Genomic DNA, 21,986 nt, shown 5'->3' on the forward strand with positions numbered 1-21,986 from the left:
ATATTTACAAATTCATTTAAATGCTTATTCTATCACAAGAGGGCACTCATGCCCCATTCTTTAAAGCAGTGATGTTGCAGTCATTGATTTGAGAGCAATTATCACTGAAATAAAAGTTAGTCCTACAAATTGGAATTTTAAATTCAGTAAACTGTTTATTATCTGGCAGAACTGGGATTGGTGATTCTGTTTATGAAAATACAGAGATTCTTGATATGTTAATATCATAAAATGATGTTCACACATAGAATATAAAAATATGCATACTTGCTATGCTAAAAATATTTCATTTTTTTAATGAGTCTTTCCAAGATCTTCATTATTTTGAAATGTAATTATCATTTTATTATTAAATTATTGAAATGAGGTTTCCAATCATCACACAAGAAATCAACATCATTAAACATCTACTCTTTGTTGTGTTTTTGTTTTTTGGGCAACAGGTGTACTGTATTTTAAAGAATGTATTGAGGGAGTTTGGCTAAGATGACACAGTGGAAAGACTTGAGCTCACCTCCTCTCATGAGCACACCAAAATCCCAACTATTTGCAGAACAACCATCAATGAAAGACATCACAGTATGACAAGTAGGAGGGGCAGGCTTGTGATGTAATCAAGCCCCATATTCCTGGGTGGGCGATCCACACAATGGAGAATAGTTATATTGCAGAGGTTCTCTCACAGGAGTGAAAGCTCTTAGCCCCTCATCAGACTCCCCAGCCTGGGGGTCCTGAACTGGGAAGACAAGCCCCCAGGGCATGTGTATTTGAAGGCCAGCGGGGCTTAATTTTGGGAGTCCCAAAGGACTGGGGGAAGTAGAGACTTCACACTTAAATGGAGCGTGCAAAATCTCACATGTACTGGGACCCAGGGCAAAAGCAGTGATTTGATAGGAGCCTGGGCCAGACCTACCTTTTGGTCTTGGAGAGCCTCCTGGAGAAGTGGAGGGTGGGGGTGGCTGTGGCTCGCCCTGGGGACACTGGTGTCAGTCATACTTGGGAGCTCCTTTTACCACATGGGGTACTGGTTTGGGTGGACGCCATTGTGGGATCCTCCCTCCAGCTCATTAGTGCCAAGACCTGTAGGCTCCAGTGCTGGGATGCCTTAGGCCAAACAACTAACTGTCTGGGTAGACAGCTCCACCCATCAGCAAATAGCCTGCTTAAAGACTTCCTGAGCTTATAGCTGCCTCTAGACACACCTCTAGACATGGCCCTGCCCATCAGAGGGCCATAAGGCTGCTCCACCCACCGGTGAGCAGGCACTGGTCCTGTCCTCCAGGAAGGCTGCAGTAGCATCTAGAGCAGCCTCACCCACCAGGGGGCAGACACAAGATGCAAGAGACCTACGATCCTGCAGCCTGTGGACCCGGCCTGCCTACAGCTGACCTGGCCCTGCCCATTAGCAGGCTAACACAACCTTTGGGACACCTCAGACCCTGTACCCAACTGTGTCAGGAACCACCCCCCCAGCAATCTGAAACCAGCTCTGGGATCCCTGAGCCCTACAGCCAGACTCCAGGACCCAGCTCTGCCTGCCAGTAGTCTGATACTAACCCCAGGACCTGGCTTCACCCACTAGTGGGTGGGCAACAGCCCTGGAGTCTTTTGGACCTGACTTTGCTCATCAGTAAGCCAGCACTATCCCCAAGGCCCCTGGGCGTTCTGCAGGGGGCCTGCCTCATAACCCAGCCCCCAAAACTAGTAACCAGGAGCTTCAGCACAAGGCAGGACCTTGCAACCAACTGGATAGGGGCCAACCAAGCCTACCACATCAGCCACATACTCAGCCTGCCACAACAGAGGATCCATGCAGCCCTCATAACAGGAGCCCCTAGAGCATATAGCTTGGGTGATGAGAGGGGAGTGAGCTGCTAGTATGCATAGGATGTCTCCTACAGAAGGCTACTTCTCCAAGGTAAGTGAGAAATATAACTAAATTGAAAAATTCCCTAAGCTGGGAAAGGAAACAGTCAGCCTAATCCAGGAAACACAGAGAGTCCCATACAGGGTGAACCCAAAGTGCAACACTGTAATTAAAATGACAAAATTAAAGATAAAGAGAGAAAATTAAAAGTGGCAAAGGAAAAGCAACAAATAATATACAAGGAAACTCCCATAAGGCTTCAGCTGATTTTTCAGCAGAAACCCTGCAGGCCAGAAGGGAGTGGCATGATATATTTAAAGTGATGAGAGAGAAAATACTGCAACCAAAGATACTCTACCCAGCAAGGCTCTCATTCACATTTGAAAAAGAGATCAAAAGCTTTACAGACAAGCAAAAGCTAAAAGAATTCAGCACCACCAAACCAGCTTTACCACAAAGGTTAAAGGAACTTCTCTAGGCAAAAAGAAAAGGCCATAACTAGAAACAAGAAAATTGTGAAATAAAACTAACACAACATTGTAAATCAACTATACTTCAATTAAAAAAAATTATGAAATGAAAAAGTTCACTGGTAAAGGCAAACATACAGTAAAGGCAGTAAATCATCTACGCACAAAGCTAGTAGGGAGGTTAAAAGGCAAAAGAAGTAAAATCATATCCACAATAAGCCGTTCATAGATACCTGAAACAGATGTAAAATACGACATCAAAAACAGTAATCATGGGACTTCCCTGGTGGCACAGTGGTTAAGAATCTGCCTGCCAATGCAGGGGACACGGGTTCGAGCCCTGATCTGGGAAGATCCCACATGCCACGGAACAACAAGGCCTGTGCACCACAACTACTGAGCCTGTGCTCTAGAGCCCGCAAGCCACAACTACTGAGCCTGCATGCCACAATATTGAAACCTGTGCGCCTAGAGCCCATGCTCTGCAATAAGAGAAACCATCGCAATGAGAAGCCCGCGCACCACAACGAAGAGTAGCCCCCGCTCGCTGCAACTAGAGAAAGCCTGTGTGCAGCAATAAGGATCCAACCCAGACAAAGATAAATAAATAAATAAATTAATTTAAAAAACCAAACAAACAGTAATCATGAAGGGAGGAGAGTACAAATGCAGGGTTTTAAAAATGCATTAGAAATTTGGAGATCAGCAACTTAAAACAATCATATATCATATCTTCATATATCAATCATATATCAATCATATATATCATATATATCATATCTTCTCTATCTATATCTATAAAAACCTCATGCAACAATAAACCAAAACTCTATAATACACACAAAAATGGGAGAAGATATTTGCAAACGAAGCAACTGACAGAGGATTAATCTCCAAAATATACAAGCAGCTCATGCAGCTCAATATCAAAAAAACAAACAACCCAATCCAAAAATGGGCAGAAGATCTAAACAGACATTTCTCCAAAGAAGATGTGCAGATTGCCAACAAACACATGAAAGGATGCTCAACATCACTAATCTTTAGAGAAATGCAAATCAAAACCACAATGAGGTATCACCTCACAACGGTCAGAATGGCTCTCACCAAAAAATCTACAAACAGTAAATTCTGGGGAAGGTGTGGAGAAAATGGACTGTTGGTGGGAATATACAGCCACTATGGAGAACAGTATGGAGGTTCCTTAAAAAACTAAAAATAGAACTAACATATGACCTAGCAATCCCACTACTGGGCATATACCCTGAGAAAACCATAATTCAGAAAGAGTCATGTACCACAATGTTCACTGCAGCTCTATTTACAATAGCCAGGATATGGAAGCAACCTAAGTGTTCACTGACAGATGAATGGATAAAGAAGGTGTGGTACATATATACAATGGACTATTACTCAGCCATAAAAAGAAATGAAATTGAGTTATTTGTAGTGAGGTGGATGGACCTAGAGTCTGTCATACAGAGTGAAGTAAGTCAGAAAGAGAAAAACAAATACCATATGCTAACACATATATATATGTAATCTAAAAAAAAAATGGTTATGAAGAACCTAGGGGAAGGACAAGAATAAAGATGCAGATGTAGAGAATGGACTTGAGGACATGGGGAGGGGGAAGGGTAAGCTGGGACGAAGTGAGAGACTGGCATGGACTTATATATACTACCAAATGTAAAATAGCTAGTGGGAGCAGCCGCATAGCACAGGGAGATCAGCTCAGTGCTTTGTGACCACCTAGCGGGGTGGGGTAGGGAGGATGGGAGGGAGACGCAAGAGGGAGGAGATATGGGGACATATGTATATGTATAGCTGATTCACTTTGTTATAAAGCAGAAACTAACACACTGTTGTAAAGCAATTATACTCCAATAAAGATGTTAAAAAAAAATACAAAAAGAAAAAGGAATCCAAACTCAACACTAAAGATAATCATCAAATCACAAGAGAACAAAGGAAAAGAAAAAAAAAGGGAACTACTAAAGCAACCCCCAAACAATTAACAAAATGGCAATAAGAACATATATATCAGTAATTACCTTACGTGTAAACAGAACATATGTTCCAATCAAAAGATACAGAGTGACTGACTGGGTGCAAAAAGAAGACCTATATATATGTTGCCTACAAGAGACTCTCTTCAGATCTAAAGACACACATAGAATGAAAGTGAGGGGATGGAAAAAAGTATTCCATGCAAATGGAAATCAAAAGAAAGCCAGAGTAGCAATACTTATATCAAACAAAATCGACTTTAAAATAAAGGCAAGAGACAAAGTAGTACACTACATAATGATGAAGGGATCAATCCAAGAAGATATAACAATTGTAAATATTTATGCATCCAACATAGGAGACCCTAAATATATATGAGTAATATTAATGTACATAAAAGGAGAAATCAATAGTAACACAAAAATAGTGGGGAACTTTAACACCTCACTTACATCAATGGACAGATTATTCAGACAAAAAATCAATAAGGAAACACTAGCTTAAATGATACATTAGACCAAATGGACTTAATTGACATAGAGCACTATCCAAAAGCAGCCAAATACACATCCCGTTCAAATGCACATGGAAAATTCTCCAGGATAGATCACAGACCAAGAAAACAAGTGTTGGTAAATTTAAGAAAATCGAAATCATATCAAACATCTTTTCTGACCACAATGCTATGAGACTAGAAATAAACTACAAGAAAAAAACTGCAAAAAACACAAGCACGTGAAGGCTAAACAATATGTTACTAAACAACCAATGGATGACTGAAGAAATCAAAGAGGAAATAAAAAAATATCTAGAGACAAATAAAAGAACAGGATAATCTAAAACCTATGGGATGTAGTAAAAGTAGTTCTAAAAGGGACGTTTACAGTGATAACAAGCTTACCTCAGGAAACAAGAAGAATCTCAATTATAGAACATAACCTTTCACCTAAAAGAACTAGAGAAAGAAGAACAAACAAAACCCAAATTTAGTAGAAGGAAAGAAATCATAAAGGTCAGAGCAGAAAGAAATGAATAGAGACTAAAAAAAAAAAAAATAGAGAATATCAATGAAACTAAAAGCTGGTTCTTTGAAAAGATAAACAAATTTGATAAACCTTTAGCCGGACTCTTCAATAAAAAATGGGAGAGGGCCCAAATCAATAAAATCAGAGATAAAAAAGCAGTTACAATCAAAACCACAGAAATACAAAGGATTATATGAGACTACTACCGACAACTGTATGTTGTCTTCTAGACAACCTAGAAGAAATGGACAAATTCTTAAAAAGGTACAATCTCCCAAGACTGAACCAGGAAGAAATAGAAAATATGAACAGACCAATTACAAGTAATGAAATTGAATCAGTAATTTAAAAACTCGCAATAAACAAAGTCCAAGACTAGATGGTTCACAGGTGAATTCTACCAAACATTTAGAGTTAACACCTATCCTTTTGCAACTCCTGCAAAACACTGCAGAGAAAGGAGCACCTTCCAATTCATTCTATGAGGCCAGCATCACCCACCCAGATACCAAAATCAGACAAAGGTATCACACACAAAAAATTACATGCCCCCCCCAAAAGTTACAAGCCAATATCACTGATGAACGTAGGTGCAAAAATCCTCAACAAAATACTGGCAAACTGAATGCAACAGTACACTAAAAGGATCCTACAACATGATCAAGTGGAATTTATCCCAGGGATGCAAGGATCTTTCAGTATTCACAAAGCAATCAATGTGATACACCACATTAACAAATTGAAGAATAAAAACTATGTGATCATCTCAGTAGATGCAGAAAAAGCTTCTGACAGAATTCAACATTGATTTGTGATAAAAACTCTCCAGAAAGTGGGCATAGAGGGAACATATTTCAACATAATAAAGGCCATATATGACAAACCCACAGCTAGCGTTATACTCAGTGGTGAAAGCTGAAAGCATTTCCTCTAAGATCACGAATAAGACAAGGATACCCACTCTCGCCACTTTTATTCAACATAGTATTGGAAATCCTAGCCACAACAATTAGGCAAGTAAAAGAAATAAAAGGAATCAGAATTGGAAAGGATGAAGTAAAATTGTCACTGCTTGCAAATGACATAATACTCTACATAGAAAATTCTAAAGACGCCACCAGAAAACTACTAGAGCTCATCAATGAATTTTCTAAAGTTGTAGGATACAAAATTAATATATAGAAATCTGTTCCATTTCTATACACTAACAAACTATCAGAAAGAGAAATTAAGGAAACAATCCCATTTACCATCACATCAAAAAGTATAAAATACCTAGGAATAAACCTACCTAAGCAGGTAAAAGACCTGTATTCAGAAACCTATAAGACACCGATGAAAGAAATTGAAGATGACACAAACAGATGGAAAGATATACCATGTCTGTGGGTTGGTAGAATTAATATTGTTAAAATGACCATACCACCAGGAGATTCCATATTTATGTCTAAAATAATTCCTTAACAATAACCTAGATTCAGTTTATGCATCTCTGTTATTGACGCCTGTTGGAGAAAAGTGTTAGAAATAAAAAGAAGGGTAGCAAGTTGTGTTATCTGGGTTTTTTTTGTTTTGTTTTGTTTTTTACCAGCACAATGTTAGGTTATATTACATCAAAAAAGTTTTTAATGGTCCCAAATATATATACTCAACAACTAAGCATACACTCAGGAGGAAAAAAAAAATCAAAAACAAAATGAAACAAAAAAATTATGACACAAATGACCACATCTAGAATTTCACTCAATCTTTAATCAAGTAGGGACAAATCCCCACTTAAAAAAAAAATCTGCAGTGTGAAGGGCAAAGGGAATAGATAAAAAAGAGGAAACTTCATATTCGCCCCTCCCCCAAAGAGGTTTTTCCAAACCTGCTGTAGCTTGACTAAAATGTTCAGAATGTACGATTTTAAAGGCAGGTCTCTTTATACAAAGAAACTGCTGGCATTCTTAACTAGTGAAGAATTAGGGCAGAAAAGCCTATTCTTCTGAGTCTCAAACATGGTCCGAGAAAGCATATTCTGATTGTAGCAACTGACCAGTCAATCCAGAGTTCCACTTTCAAAACCCCTGCCCTGTTGGCTTTTCGTTTCCATTTCCTTCCCTGAGAAAAGGGCAATGTGTGGTCCAAGCTTAGACCTCGAAGGTGTAAGTCTTCCCCCTAAATGTATAATTATCCCCTCCTCCTGCTCCACTGAATTGGCACTTGATGAGCAGAAGTCAAGTGTGCAAGCTGAGCTGTGTCAGTCATTCACAAGAGGCCACTGCTTTGTTATAGATTTTGTAGTGGGGAGGGGTAGAGAACCAGTTTTCTCAACAGGTACTGATCACAGGCAGTTGCCATTATGACTCAAACTTTGCTTTCTTTGACAAAGGGAGCGTGTCTTCCTTGTCTTCATCCTCATCATCATCCTCATCATCATCCTCATCATCATCAGGATAATCTACCAGACCCACGAGGCCTCCCTTGGTAGTAATAGCTGCCGTCTGAGATGTATTTTTAGGGATGGATCCAGGAGAGCCTGGAGATCCTGGGGATCCAGGTGAGCCTGGAGAACCAGGCAGATTTGTTGCAGGTGACTGGCTGGAGAGGGTAGTCTTTGTTCCACTAGAAAGGGAAAGCTTGAAACTTGGGCTCTGCCGACCCAGAAAGATTTGTTTTCAGAAGCACCTCCTTTTCCTCACTTTCTTTTAATTTCTTCCTCTCCATGAATTTACTTATTGGATCCATAATGTCATCATCATTCTTAGTTTTGTCAGATGGAGACACGACACCTTCTCCATCTTCCATGTCATCTTCTTCTGTGTTGAACCACATCTCCTCTTCATCTTCTGTTGTTCTGGCGTCTCTTCGATATCTATGATTCCTCAAAATGGAATGCATACTGTCAAGTTTGGGATTATCTTGCCTTTCTCTTTGTTGTTCAAATCTCAGTTTCAATCCTTTAAATGTTTGTACATAATCTACATCTTCCAATGCTCTCCAGTAAATTTCAATTACATGATCAATTAATGATTTTATATTTTCCACTCTAATAAATTCAAACATTTCTATTATGGCAGAGTTCATCAGATTGTAGCGGGATCCATTGTTGAGAAATGCTTTGACTACTGGTTCAAACAAAAAACTTTTCATTATATAGCGGTTGTAAAACTCATCTTTTAATCCAATAATCTTTCTCTTAAAACGAAGAGCACATAATGCCAAGAAAGCATGCTTCGAGGCCATAAGAACTAACACTCTCCGGAGAATGTCCTTATTAATAATGTAGTTCTTTATGTGGTAGGTATGGTACTCCACACAAAATGTTAACAATTCCAATACAAGTGCCAACAACTGGGCAGTCTGAAAATCATCTTTGCTAGGTTTGTCTTCTGTTGTATTTGCCAGTAAGGGAGCAGTAAGGACATGCATACAGTGCTTGTAGAAGAAACCCAGAAATTCAGTCTTTTCTGTTTTATTGGCAGTAGCTAACATGTTTTCTGGGTCAACTAATGTTCGAAGGAGGCCCATAAGCTGGACTGCTCCTCCATGTTCAGGGTCTGTATCACAAATCATATGTTCTATAATGAGGTTGATGAGCAAAATATCATCATCATTCTGTTGTGCCTCCTGCATGAGAAACTCTCGTACCATGGATGGATTATATTCAATCAAGTATGATAATATATCAGTAGCAGCACTTCGCACCTGTGTATCATCCATGCCAAGGATGACTTCTAAAGCTGGTAATATACCCATGTTTGACAAAGTCTTGAAAAAAGCATCTCTGTTTTGAGGTTGTAGCGTTTGGGAGAATGCACAAAATTCTTTTAAAAAGTTAACCAATTCCTGTCTTTTTTCCTCATCTGTTGCTTCATGTTAGCTGTGCAAACAAATCTGTCAGAAATTTTTCATCTTCCTGTAACATACCAACAATTTTTACCTTATTGAAAAAGATAAAAGAGTGAAGTGTTGATAACATATTTTCTTCAAAGACTGAAGGAGTAGGTAGAACCATGTCTTGTATATACTGAACTCTGTATGTCTGATGAATTTTTTGTTTCAGCTCAGGATCTGATATGGGAATCACTTCTTTAAACTTGGCTGTTTTAGATAGAAATTCCCTATGTTTTCGTGGTTGTGATAAAGCAGGATCATATTCTAAGCATCCAATGACGTCCATTATACATTCCTCAGAGAACATAACTTCAAAAAGAGCAGTTCGATTCAAGAGGAAGATGCCTTTGATAATTTCATACAAGTGGTGCAGTCCTTCAATATTTTCCAAATCCTCACACACATGAAAAAGCTCTAAGAGCTTTTTAATGTAATCCTCATTTCCCAGTGCTAGTGCAAGTTTTTCACGACGCAGGGGGGAAGGTAAAGATGATGCCACAAGTTCTGCAATTTCCTCAAGGCGACTTAATTCACAAGATGGCAATTCTAAACCTGCCGATGACATATCATTGAAACGCTCCTCTTCAGACTCATCTACAAGGTCCTGAGTGATGTCCACTGATGGGTTCTTTCCTTGAACCTGACATATTTTCTCCCAAATTTCATCACATCCAGCTTTTTCTTGAAAGCTAAGGGCCAAGTCATAATTTTCTGCTTCAGACCACACAATCAAAGTGTCCTGTTGTTTCTGGTATACAGTATTAGGATTTATTTTGGACTCTAAAAGTAGAGAACCGTCGCTCTCGGCCCTGACAAGCAGGGACATGCTCTTCAGCTGCTCCACGTAGCCTGACGACACATGCCCGGTGCCCCGGTCGTCCCACTGCCGGTCCTCGTTGAGTGTGTAAACCTTCACCCGCCGCCGGGTGTCGGTCATCGTGCCGCCCGGGGGCCAGGGCAAAGGCCCCGCCGGAGTCGCCTGGGAAGGGGGTCCAGGGAAGGCGGGAGCTGAGGCGAGAGGATGCCCACGAGCGGAGGGCTCCTCGGCCTCACTGCCGCCGCTGGCCGCCCTGGGGCCGCGCTGCTGCCCTCATGGCCCGCCGCCGGGCCTGAGCTCTGGCCCCCGCCTTTCCTCGCCTCCGGCTCCTCGGCGCTATTGTCCAGGCCCAGCGAACCCAGCCGCCCGAGGGGGCCGCGCAGCGCTTCGCAGCCTCCCGCCCCGCCGCGCTAGGAACTCGCGGCGCCGTTCACTGCCCTGCTCCCGCCTCCGCCATGATCTCTGTGAAGCTGCTTCCCGCGCCGCCTCCTCCTCAGGCCGCCACCGCCATGTTTTCCTTCCTTATGCCTGGCCCTGCCTCCGCAGCCGGAGACTGCGCTCCGCTCCCCTGCTTCAAATGTCCGAAGCCGACCGGCGCCTGGTCCTGCTGCAGCTGCCACCACTACGCGGGAGACTCCGAGAGCCCCCTGGCGCACGAGCGCTTTTGGCTACTGGGAGTCCCTTTCCTTCCGCCGCCGCTGCTGTCGCCTCTTTCGTCGCCTCTTCCGTCTAACTCACAGAGCCAAAGCCGCTGCCATCTTGGTTCGCCCCTCAATAGCGGCGCGCGGGGCCAACCCCGTAGCAGCTTCCGGGGCGGCCCACTGGCCCCACCATTTAAAGAGACAGGAGGGAAGCCGCGAGCCTCGCAGCAACGGAGGCCTCGGACGGAGACCTTGTTATCTGGGTTTTAAACAGACTCTGTTGGGTGGAATTAGGAGACACACCTCTTCACCTTTGAACTATTTACGTAAGCTGAGTTCTTTCTGGGGGAAAAGATGGAAACCCCACCATTCAATAAGGGTTCAGACAGACATTTTGGGCAAATCGAGGGTGGGGACCTCAGTGGAAGTCTTAGACCATTGAGAGCATGACCAAAACCGTGAGAAAGAATCCATTGGAAGACAGGAGGATGTCTGGCAGGTTAGGTCATGCTCAGGAACAGCACTCCATCTTGAAGAGGTTCCAGCAACAATGCAGAGGTCAACCCTTGGTTTGTGCATCCCAGGAGAAAGTGTATGTGTTAATAATTGCAACAAGTTGCTGACTTTAGGACTCAAGCAAGTTTATTGTTGGACACTTTCTCTGAGTGTAATACAGAAAGAATAGTCTCTACATGTTGCACAAGCATCAGTGCCATCTCTTGGGAGACTGACAACTGACTGATTACCCAGTTTGGAGCACATGTGTTAGGAGAAGAGTTCCATCTCAGAGTGATGCCTCTGAGAGATTTTTGAGGCTTGAAGCTGTGGGGTTTTGGCCTGTTTGTAGTGGCTAGCTATAAATAACGGCAGACCCACTGGCTAGTGAAAACACCCCTGATTCTTCCCGAAAATTCTTGAGGAGAAATGACTTCCTGCAGTTAAGGAGATGAAACATGTAAATTCGAAATTCTTTTTATACTTTTATATGGAAGTTTGCAATCTCACTGGGAGATAGATAAATGATATGATCTCCTTGATAGAGAGAGTATCTGTATCACTTTAAAATATGTTGCTGATCTCAGAACACACACCCTTTGGTGGCCAAGACCCTTTTAAGGCTCTGGTATAGCACAGGAGCAGAAATGTTTGGGTCATAGGATCTTAGAGGAGGTATGATTTACTCCATGGGTGTCCAGCCAGTTGGAGTCAGGCAGTGCCCAGTCCAACCCTGATGCAGAAAGGGATATCTTCACAAAGACTTTGTTGAACCAATGTGATAATATCCTCTAAGTTGTTTCCCAGTTAAGCCCCCCCACCTCATATTCTTGGAAACCTAACAAAGGGGAAGCAGGAGAGATTGTGCTGTTATTTGCAGGGTTTTTGTCTTATTTTTTAATGTTATAAATAGGCTATTGTGAGAAAACATTCTAAATTATCTAGATTTTCTATATTAGAGAGAGGATACACTTCATCTTTCCTAATCAACGTGATCATTTATAGGGAAGGGTCTATATAACCAGCCCCAGCAAGGACACCTTCAGACTCTAGCAGATGGATTCTAAACTAATTAGTTGGGAATGAAAACATCTATAGCAAATGCATTATGTAAATACAGGCCATTTAAGATTACCCTGTCTTGAAGAGATAAAATTAGATACTTAGCAGAGAAGGGGGAGGTTGGGAGCAGATTAGAGGTTCATTTAGATTATATTTTGTTATTAGTTCTCCTTATCATTAACATCTGGCCTCTGTAGCTATAAATTATAAATATTCCACAGGTATTAGATCAAGTTTTCAATTGATTTTAGAAGACTGATTTATATATGGCCACAGAGCAGGTAACATCTGAGGCAGAATATGATTATAAACTGAATGGAGTTAATATTTGGGGGAAAATGTATAATTAGTTGAAGATTCACCAGTGTATTTCTATATTTTTCTTTGAAGTTCATTTGAAAAAATCTATGATGAGCTTACTTGACCAGTTTTGAACACTTTCATTTTACTACATTAAAAAGAGAGTATTTGCAATGGTTTTGTAATGCGCTGATGAGGCTGAACTGTTTCCCTAGGTATTTCCGGTTAGGGTAAGCCACAGGAGAGATTCTTGCTCAAGACTGGTAGGGTGGAAGTGAAGCAGTAACCATTTGGTAGCTCACAGACATTGCTGCTTATCCTCTGGTTCACATTGTTGAAACCAAGTGCTTCACCTTCTCCCAGGTCTTCTTTCAGTTTCTCTGACTCTTGGGCAAGGTGTGTGTTTAGTTCTGCAACCAAGAGCCCCAGCTTCTGTAGGATACCCCTGTCACCAACACCAGAGGCAGCAAGAAGAAACCTGGGTGTCAGTCCCTCTTTGTGGGAATCCAGCTCAGGCTGGTGAGTTCCAGTTCCGTCTTGTTCATCCCTACTCTATGTCCATCTTCCCTTCCTGACTACCCTGGGGACTTCAAGCTCCTTCATCAGAGTTGGAGACCCCAACCTTACGGTGCCACAGCTTCCACAATCCCTGTATCAAATCCCTTCATACAAGTTGTTCTCAGTTGAGGGTAATTTTTTTTTTTTGGTCACGCACAGCTTGCGGGATCTTAGTTTAGTTCCCCGACCAGGGATCAAGTCCATGCCTCTGCTGCAGTGGTAGCGTGGAGTTCTAACTGCTGGATGCCAGTGAATTCCCAACTGAGGGCAATTTTCACTCCCATAGGAAACTTGGTGATCTTTGGAGATGTCTTATCGTGACAGAAGTGAGGAGGTGGGAGGGGTAGGGAGGCAGGCATGAGGGTTGCTACTGGCATCTAGTTGACAGAGTTCAGGTACATGGCTAAACATCCTACTACGTGCAGGTCAGCACCCTGTGGCCCTTGTGCGACCCCCGCCCCAACCCCAACACACACACGTAGAATTATCCGGTGCAAAATGTTAATTTTGGAGGTTGAGAAACCCGTAGGGTTTGGACTGGATAATTCTTTATGAGGTAGAAGGTTCAGGGGCTGTGATTCTGTTTCAGATTGAACCCTAATTTTTTTTTTAAAGAAAAATTTTTAAAAAGAAATTTATTTATATTTTATTTTATTTTTATTTTTTGTGTGCAGGCTGAAAGCTTTATTTGTTTTTATTATTATCTTAAAAATTTTTTAAGCCTATTTATTTATTTAACATCTTTATTGGAGTACAATTGCTTTACAATGGTGTGTTAGTTTCTGCTTTATAACAAAGTGAGTCAGTTATACATATACATATGTCCCCATATTTCTTCCCTCTTGCGTCTCCCTCCCTCCCACCCTATTTATATTTTATTTTTGGCTGCGTTGGGTCTTTGTTGCTGAGCGTGGGCTTTCTCTAGTTGCGGCAAGCGGGGGCTACTCTTCATTGTGGTGCACGGGCTTCTCATTGAGGTGGCTTCTCTTGTTGCGGAGCATGGGCTCTAGGCGTGTGGGCTTCAGTAGTTGTGGCACGCGGGCTCAGTAGTTGTGGCTTGTGGGCTCTAGAGCGCAGGCTCAGTAGTTGCAGTGCATGGGCTTAGTTGCTCTGCAGCATGTGGGATCTTCCTGGACCAGGGATCAAACCCGTGTCCCCTGCATTGGCAGGCGGATTATTAGCCACTGCACCACCAGGGAAGTCCCAGAAGCCTAATATTTTAAAACAAATATTTTAGTAGTTTCCTCCTTGTCAGCAAAACTACATTTTCATTAAAGACCAAAAAGATGAAAACTTCCTTGGCTGTGCCATGTGGCTTGCGGATCTTAGTTCCCTGACGGGGGATCGAACCTGGGCCCTGGGAAGTGAAAATGCCAAGTCCTAACCACTGGACTTCCAGGGAATTCCCAAAAAGATGAAAACTTAAAAAAAAATTATTTAGTTAGTTTTATTTTTGGCTGCGTCAGGTGTTAGTTGTGGCAGACGGGATCTTTCATTGCAGTGCATGGGCTCTTCATTGTGGCGGTTGCGCTTCTCTCTAGTTGTGGTGCGCAGGCTCCAGAGCTCAGGGGCTCTGTGGTTGCAGCATGCAGGCTTAGTTGCCCCGCAGCCTGTGGGATGTTAGTTCCCTGACCAGGGATTGAACCTGCATTCCCTGCATTGGAAGGTGGATTCTTAACCACTGGACCACCAGGGAAGTCCCAAAAGATGAAAACTTTTGATGAACATACACAGCTATCAATCTCTGGTGATATATTTATAGCTATAGAGCACGGTCAGATCCTAACATTTATGAAACACATACTATATAGTAAAAATCACAAAAGTTCTCTGTCAAAGTGTTTTTCTCAAATTGAGAGACTTCTTTTTTTTTTTTTAAACAGCAGATGTTGGGTTTATAGGAAAATTGAGCAGAAAGTAGAGTTCCCCTATATCCATATCCACATCGCCTCTCCAACTGAGTTTTCACTATCATTAACATCTCTGTTAGTGAGTGTAAGTTTATCACAATTAACGAACCAATATTGATATGCTACTAAAGTTCATAGTTTACATTAGGGTTCATTCTGTGTTTGTATTAGTCTGCTCAACCTTCTGTAACAAAATACCATAGACCGGTTGGCTAAAACACCAAAATTGATTTGCTCACAATTCTGTGGGCTGGAAGTCCAAGATCAAGGTCCAGTAGGGTTCTGTTTCTGGTGAGAGCTCTTCCTGGCTTGTAGATGGCTGGCTTCTCTCTGTGTGCCCACATGATCTTTCCTTTGTGCTTGAGGAGAGAGAGAGAGAGAGAGAGAGAGAGCTTTCTGTGTTTCTTCTTATAAGGACACTAATCCTATCATAGCAGGGCCCCATTTTTATGAGCTCATTTAACCTTAATTACCTCCTTATAGGCCCTATGTCCAAAAACAGTCACGCTGGGGATTAGGGTTCGGGAGAACACAGTTGAGTCCATAGCAGTTTTTGACAAATGCATAATATCATGTATCCACCATTAAAGTATCATACAGAATAGTTTCATTGTCCTAAAGATCTCGTGTACACCACCTATTCATCTCTCCCCTCAAATCCCTGGCAACCATTGATCTCTTTACTGTCTCTATAGTGTTGCCTTTTCCAGAACACCATATAGTTGAAATCATAACAATATGTAGCCTTTTCAGACTGACTTCTTTACTTAGCAATATGTGTTTAAGTGTCCTGCATGTCTTTTTGTGTCTTGATAGGACATATCTTTTTATTGCCCCACAATATTCATTGTATGGATGTACCACAGTTTGTTTATCCATTGACCTATTGAAAGACATCTTGGTTGCTTCCAATTTTTGGAAATTATGAATAAAGCTTGTATAAATATTCATGTGCAAGTTTTTGTGTGGATATACATCTTGAACTCATTTGCATAAGTATCCAGGAGTACAGTTGCTGGATTGAATGGTAACACTATGTTAAGCTTTGTAGGAAACTATCAAACTGTCTTCCAAAATTGGTGTGCCATATTGCATCCCACCAACAATGAATGAGAATTCCTGTTGCTTTACATTCCTGTCAGCATTTGGTGTTGTCTGTGTAATAGGTGCATAGTGGTGGCTCATTGTTTTAATTTTCAATTTCCTAATGATATGTGATATTGATTGTCTTTTTCTATGTTTACTTGCTATCCATATATCTTTGTTGGTGAGGTATCAGTTCAGATCTTTTCTTTTTTTTATTGCCTTGTTTTACAAAAATTTATTTATTTTTGGCTCCATTGGGTCTTCATTGCTGCGCGTGGGCTTTCTCTAGTTGAGGTGAGCGGGGGCTACTCTTTGTTGCAGTGCGTGGGCTTCGCATTGCAGTGGCTTCTCTTGTTGCGTAGCATGGGCTATAGGTGCACAGGCTTCAGTAATTGTGGCTCACGGTCTCTAGAGCACAGGCTTAGCTGTTGTGGCGCATGGGCTTATTTACTCCACAGCATGTGGGATCTTCCTGGACCAGGACTCGGACCTGTGTCCCGTGCATTGGCAGACGGATTCTGAACCAGTGCACCACCATGGAAGCCCAGTCCAGATCTTTTGCCTTCTCTTAAATTGGGTTGTGTGTTTTCTTATTGTTGAGTTTTAAGAGTTCTTTATATATTCAGAAATAAGGGCTTGTCTTTTCATTCTCTTAACAGTGTCTTTCACAGAACAGAAGTTTTACACTTTAATTAAGTTCAGCTTATCAATTGTTTCTTTCATGGGTTCTGCTTTTGGTGTTGTATCTGTAAACTCACTGCCAAATCTAAGGTCACCTAAATTTTTTCTGATGTTGTCTTTTAGGAGGTTTATAGTTTTATGTTTTATATTTAGGTCTATAATCCATTTTGAATTAATTTTTGTGAAAGGTGTAGGGTCTGTCTAGGTTATTTTTTTTTTCTTTTTGCATGTAGATGTCCAGTTGTTACAGCATTATTTATCAAAAAGACTATTGTTATAGGCTGAATTGTGTCCCCCCTAGCCCCCCAAATTCATATGTTGAAGCCTTAGCTCAGTGCTTTAGAATGTGACTGTATTTAGAGATAGGGCTTTCAAAGAAGTAAGTTAAAATGAGTTGTTAGAGTGGGCTCTTATCCAGTGTGACTGATATCCTTATAAAAAGGGACTACAAACACCAGACACATATACAGACCAAGAGATGACCATATGAAGACACAGTGAGAAAGTTGCCATCTGCAAGCCAAGGAGAGAAGCCTCAAAATAAACCAGACCTGCTGACGCCATGATCTTGGACTTCTAGCCTCCAGAACTGTGACAAATAAATTTCTGTTGTTTAAGCCATCCAGTCTGTGATATGTTGTAATGGCAGTCCTAGAAAACTAATACAACTATCATTTATCCATTGAATTGCTTTTGCTTCTTTGTCAAAGATCAGCTGTCTGTATTTATGTGGGTGTATTATTGTGCTTCCTATTCTGTTTCATTGATTGATTTGTCTGTTTTTCACCAGTACCATATTGTGTTAATTACTGCAGCTTTATAGTAAGTCTTTAAAGTTAAGTAGTGTCAGTCCTCCAACTTTGTTCTTCTTCACTATTTTGTTGGTTATTTTGAGTCTTTTGTCTTTCCATATAAACTTTAGAATCAGTTTGTCAGTATGCACAAAATAACTAGCTAGGATTTTGATTGGGATTGCATTTGAATCTATAGGTCAAAATGGGAAGAACTGAGCTCTTAACAACATTTTGTCCTCCTATCCATGAACATGAACTATCTCTCCGTTTATTTAGATATTCTTTGATTTCATTCATTGGAGTTTGTATTTTTCCTCATGTAGATCTTGTACATATTTTGTGAGGTTTATACTAATATATTTCTTTTTTTGAGTGCTAATGTAAATGATGTGTTTTTAATTTCAAATTCTAATTTTTCATTGCTGGCATTTAGGAAAGCGATTGACATATGTTAGTTTTCTTTGGGGACAGGCAGTTGCTGAGGAAAAAGAAATGCTCTGGGCTTATTTCAAAATGGTTAATTTTTCCCTTCCACTGCCACAAGCACAAGGGGGGTTTTTCTCTGATCTTCACTCTGAGAATGTGGAGGGGCTCTTGAAGGTAAAACTCAAAAAATGTGAGGTTTCCCCTGAAGCTGGGCACCCTGGAGTTTTTATCTCTTAAGTTAGACCAAACTCAGTATCCAGAAATTAGTGAATTGTCCTTTAAGAGGTCCTTCCAGGCTCTAGCAGCAGCTTCTGCTCCAGTAAGCTGTGATTCTCTGTAGTCTTCAGTTTCTCCAGTTTTCAGGGCAGTGGTTTGCCCTATGGTCTCAGTTCTCTGGTGGATCTAAGCAGAGTTGTTGATTTTCGCTTTGTTCAGTTCTTTTTTTTTTTTAGATATGAGGATGGGAATTACAATTTCCAAGCTCTTTACATGTCAGGCTGGAAACTAGAAGTCTCACAGCATTTTATAAAGTATCAGGAGCCTCAAGCATTATAAAAATAACACATCAGTAGCATTATATTGAACAATATGGACATTTTTCACTATATACTTTTATTTTACGTGATTATTAAAGGAAATGTAAGCTCTGTTAAAAAGAAAGATAAAGTAATTAAAACAGCAGTTTCTAATTAGTCCTATCACCCAACACCATCTCTGTTCACATTCTAGTAAATGTCTCCTTCCTTCCTCCCTCCTCTTCAGATTTTGTGAAGCGCCTACAATCTGCTGTTCCCTGAGCTAGATGCAGGTTCTTTGGAGTTTCTTGTACCTGTATCATTGTGTGCCTGTAAGCTATGTGATGAACTCAATTCTCCCTACCATTTTCTTCTGGTTCAACTAGTACTGGTTCAGTATCACAGTGCCCTGCGATGTCATCTGGTTTCACTTGGAACAAAAAAGATTCTACTTTTAGAGATACACAAGAGGACAGATATCACCTGGTAGTACTTAGTGATGACATAGTCATCCAAACTTTTTTGTTTGTTTTTGTTTTTGCGGCACGCGGGCCTCTCACTGTTGTGGCCTCTCCCGTTGCGGAGCACAGGCTCCGGACGCGCAGGCTCCGCGGCCATGGCTCATGGGCCCAGCCGCTCCGCGGCATGTGGGATCTTCCCGGACCGGGGTACGAACCCATGTCCCCTGCATCGGCAGGCGGACTCTCAACCACTGCGCCACCAGGGAAGCCCCCCTCCCTGCTTTTAAGGAGTTCAGGATCAGCACAAGGGAGTAAATGACGTATTTCTTTATTGGGAACATTCTCTAAATAGAAATGATTTCCAGGGCTTCCCTGGTGGTGCAGTGGTTGAGACCCTCCCTGCTTTTAAGGAGTTCAGGATCAGCACAAGGGAGTAAATGACGTATTTCTTTATTGGGAACATTCTCTAAATAGAAATGATTTCCAGGGCTTCCCTGGTGGTGCAGTGGTTGAGAGTCCGCCTGCCGATGCAGGGGACATGGGTTCGTCCCCCGGTCCGGGAAGATCCCACATGCCGCGGAGCGGCTGGGCCCGTGAGCCATGGCCGCGGAGCCTGCGCGTCCGGAGCCTGTGCTCCGCAACGGGAGAGACCACGATAGTGAGAGGCCCGCGTACCGCAAAAAAAAAAAAAAAAAAAGAAATGATTTCCAAATGAAAAATAGAGAACCTAGGTTATGACCAGGGTAAAGCTAATTCTGGAAGTGTATTCTTTTCCTTCTGCATATTTTAAAGATTAAATAAATTTATTTTTAATTTATGGCAATAACAAAATTTCTGACAGAGAGATAGGGAGAGAAGGAAGGAGGGAAAGAGAGATAAAGTATTGCAAAATGTGCAATTCACACAGTACTCCTTTCAAATGGTACAGGATTGTTCCTTTCTTCTCATTTAGAAAGTCTTTCATTCTACCACTTGAACAGAATCTGAACAAGGTGAGGGACTTGTTTTCCAAATACGGTCATATGCTGAGGTTCTTGGTGGACATGATTTCTTGGGATACTATTCAACCCACTACTGCTGCAAAGATGGTGTAGGGAATTCCTGAGTACTGTTTACCTGCACATCAGCTTTTAATCTGAAGTAGACAGCTCCTCAAACCAGGCAGACCGAGTGAATCTCTGCGTCGCAAGTGATTCATGCACAGGTGTCCAAGGCCACATCTCCTGGTGCCCATTCCTTTTAGGCACCTCACAGAATGATCTCTCTCTGAGGCTCCACTATATCAGAGGTGTGATATGGCGAGAGCAGGTTCAAGCCTTTGCTATGTGGAGAAACTGAAAACACTAATCCCATTCTTACTCTCTGGGATCTACCCTGGGTGTTGGTTTTTTAATTTAATGTTTTATTTTGAGATAATTGTTGATTCATATTGAACGTATAGTTGAAATATATAGTAGAGGGAGATCCTTTGTACCTTTTCCCCAGGTTTTCCCCAGTGTAACTTCTTGCAAAACTACAGTATAATATCACAGCCAGGGTATTGACATTGATACAACCCACTGATCTTACTCAGATTTCCCCAGTTTTTCTTGTTCAGTGGGCCCTCCATATTGGCATGTTCCGTGTCCCCGGATTCAACCAACTGTGCATCTGCAACTGGTTGAATCCCTGGACGCCGCACCCTCCGATAGGGAGGGCCCACTATAAGTAGAATACAAGATAGACAACAGCAAACTTTCACAGAGAAGGTAGATGTAAAACTGAATGTTCAGAGGCAGAGATTAGTAGTATGTAGAGAGAGCAAGGAAGTCTGCAAGGAGGAGGTTAAATCTGAGTTGGGTTTATACAGAGGGGGAACGTTAGAGATGAAGAGGAAGACATTCTAAGTAGTGGGGTGTTATACGCAAAGCTCTGGAGATGGAAAGCTTAGACCGCATGTGGAGAAGAGGAAGTTGTTTTGCTGAAAGGATCAGGGAAGAGCAAATGTGGAAAACGAGGTTGGGATTTCTATTAGGGCCAGTCCACAGAGTGCATGTATGATAGACAGGAGAACGTGGCATTCATTCTGCCAGCAATGGGGTCCTGTAAGTGTTTTGTGTAGGAGACTGATATAATTGGAGCAGTGTGGTTCTGGAACTTTTCTGGCGATTGTGCTATAAATGGATCGCAACAAGGAAAGGTGTAGGCTGTGTGTTGTGGCAGAAGTTATGAGGCACTCTTCCAGAGGCCCTGGACTCTGAGTGGAGAGGTGGCAGAGGGAATGGAGAGGGAGCAAGAGTGTGACAGAGGTAACAAGGGCAGAACCCACAGGACCTGGCAACTCACTGTTCCGACAAACTGTGATGTTCCCTTCAGGTTTTCTGTTTGAGTATTTATTTCACTGCTAATTGCTATTAACTGTCGCCTTAATTTTAGTGATTGCAATTATTTGAATGATAAAAGGTATTGTATTAATGTTCACGATTTTGTAATCAGTTTTGTCATGGCCCTTAAAAATTAAGTAGCAGATGTCTGCTTTCAGAGGATGATAATGGATCACCACATGCCAGATCCAATTATGAACTTAGAATTGCTCTCATACTGTACATTTACCAGGACAGTACTCCCTCAGGATGCTACTTAAAATACATGGAGCCAAATTCCGCCCTTAGCTGAAACCATGAATCTCTTGAACTGGGAACGCCTGTCACTTGGCAGAATTTAAATCCCATCAGGGGCTTCCCTGGTGGCACAGTGGTTGCGAATCCGCCTGCCAATGCAGGGAACACGGGTTACAGCCCTCACCTGGGAAGATCACACATGCCGCGGAGCAACTAAGCCCGTGTGCCACAACTACTGAGCCTGCGTTCTAGAGCCCACGAAGCCACCACAATAAGAAGCCTGCACACCACAACGAAGTGTAGCCCCTGATCACCACAACTAGAGAAAGCCGGCGCCCAGCAGTGAAGACCCAATGCAGCCAAAGGTAAATAAATAAATATTAAAAAAA

The 21,986-nt window shown here is 41.8% G+C and overlaps 1 pseudogene; it reads right to left on the reverse strand.

Annotated features, from left to right (window-relative positions):
* Positions 1–7,218: 7,218 nt before the first annotated feature.
* Positions 7,219–10,188, reverse strand: LOC115854818 (serine/threonine-protein phosphatase 4 regulatory subunit 3A pseudogene; annotated as a pseudogene).
* Positions 10,189–21,986: the final 11,798 nt, after the last annotated feature.

Source organism: Globicephala melas, chromosome 14, assembly GCF_963455315.2.
Source record: "Globicephala melas chromosome 14, mGloMel1.2, whole genome shotgun sequence".
In the NCBI taxonomy this organism is placed as follows: Eukaryota; Metazoa; Chordata; class Mammalia; order Artiodactyla; family Delphinidae; genus Globicephala; species Globicephala melas.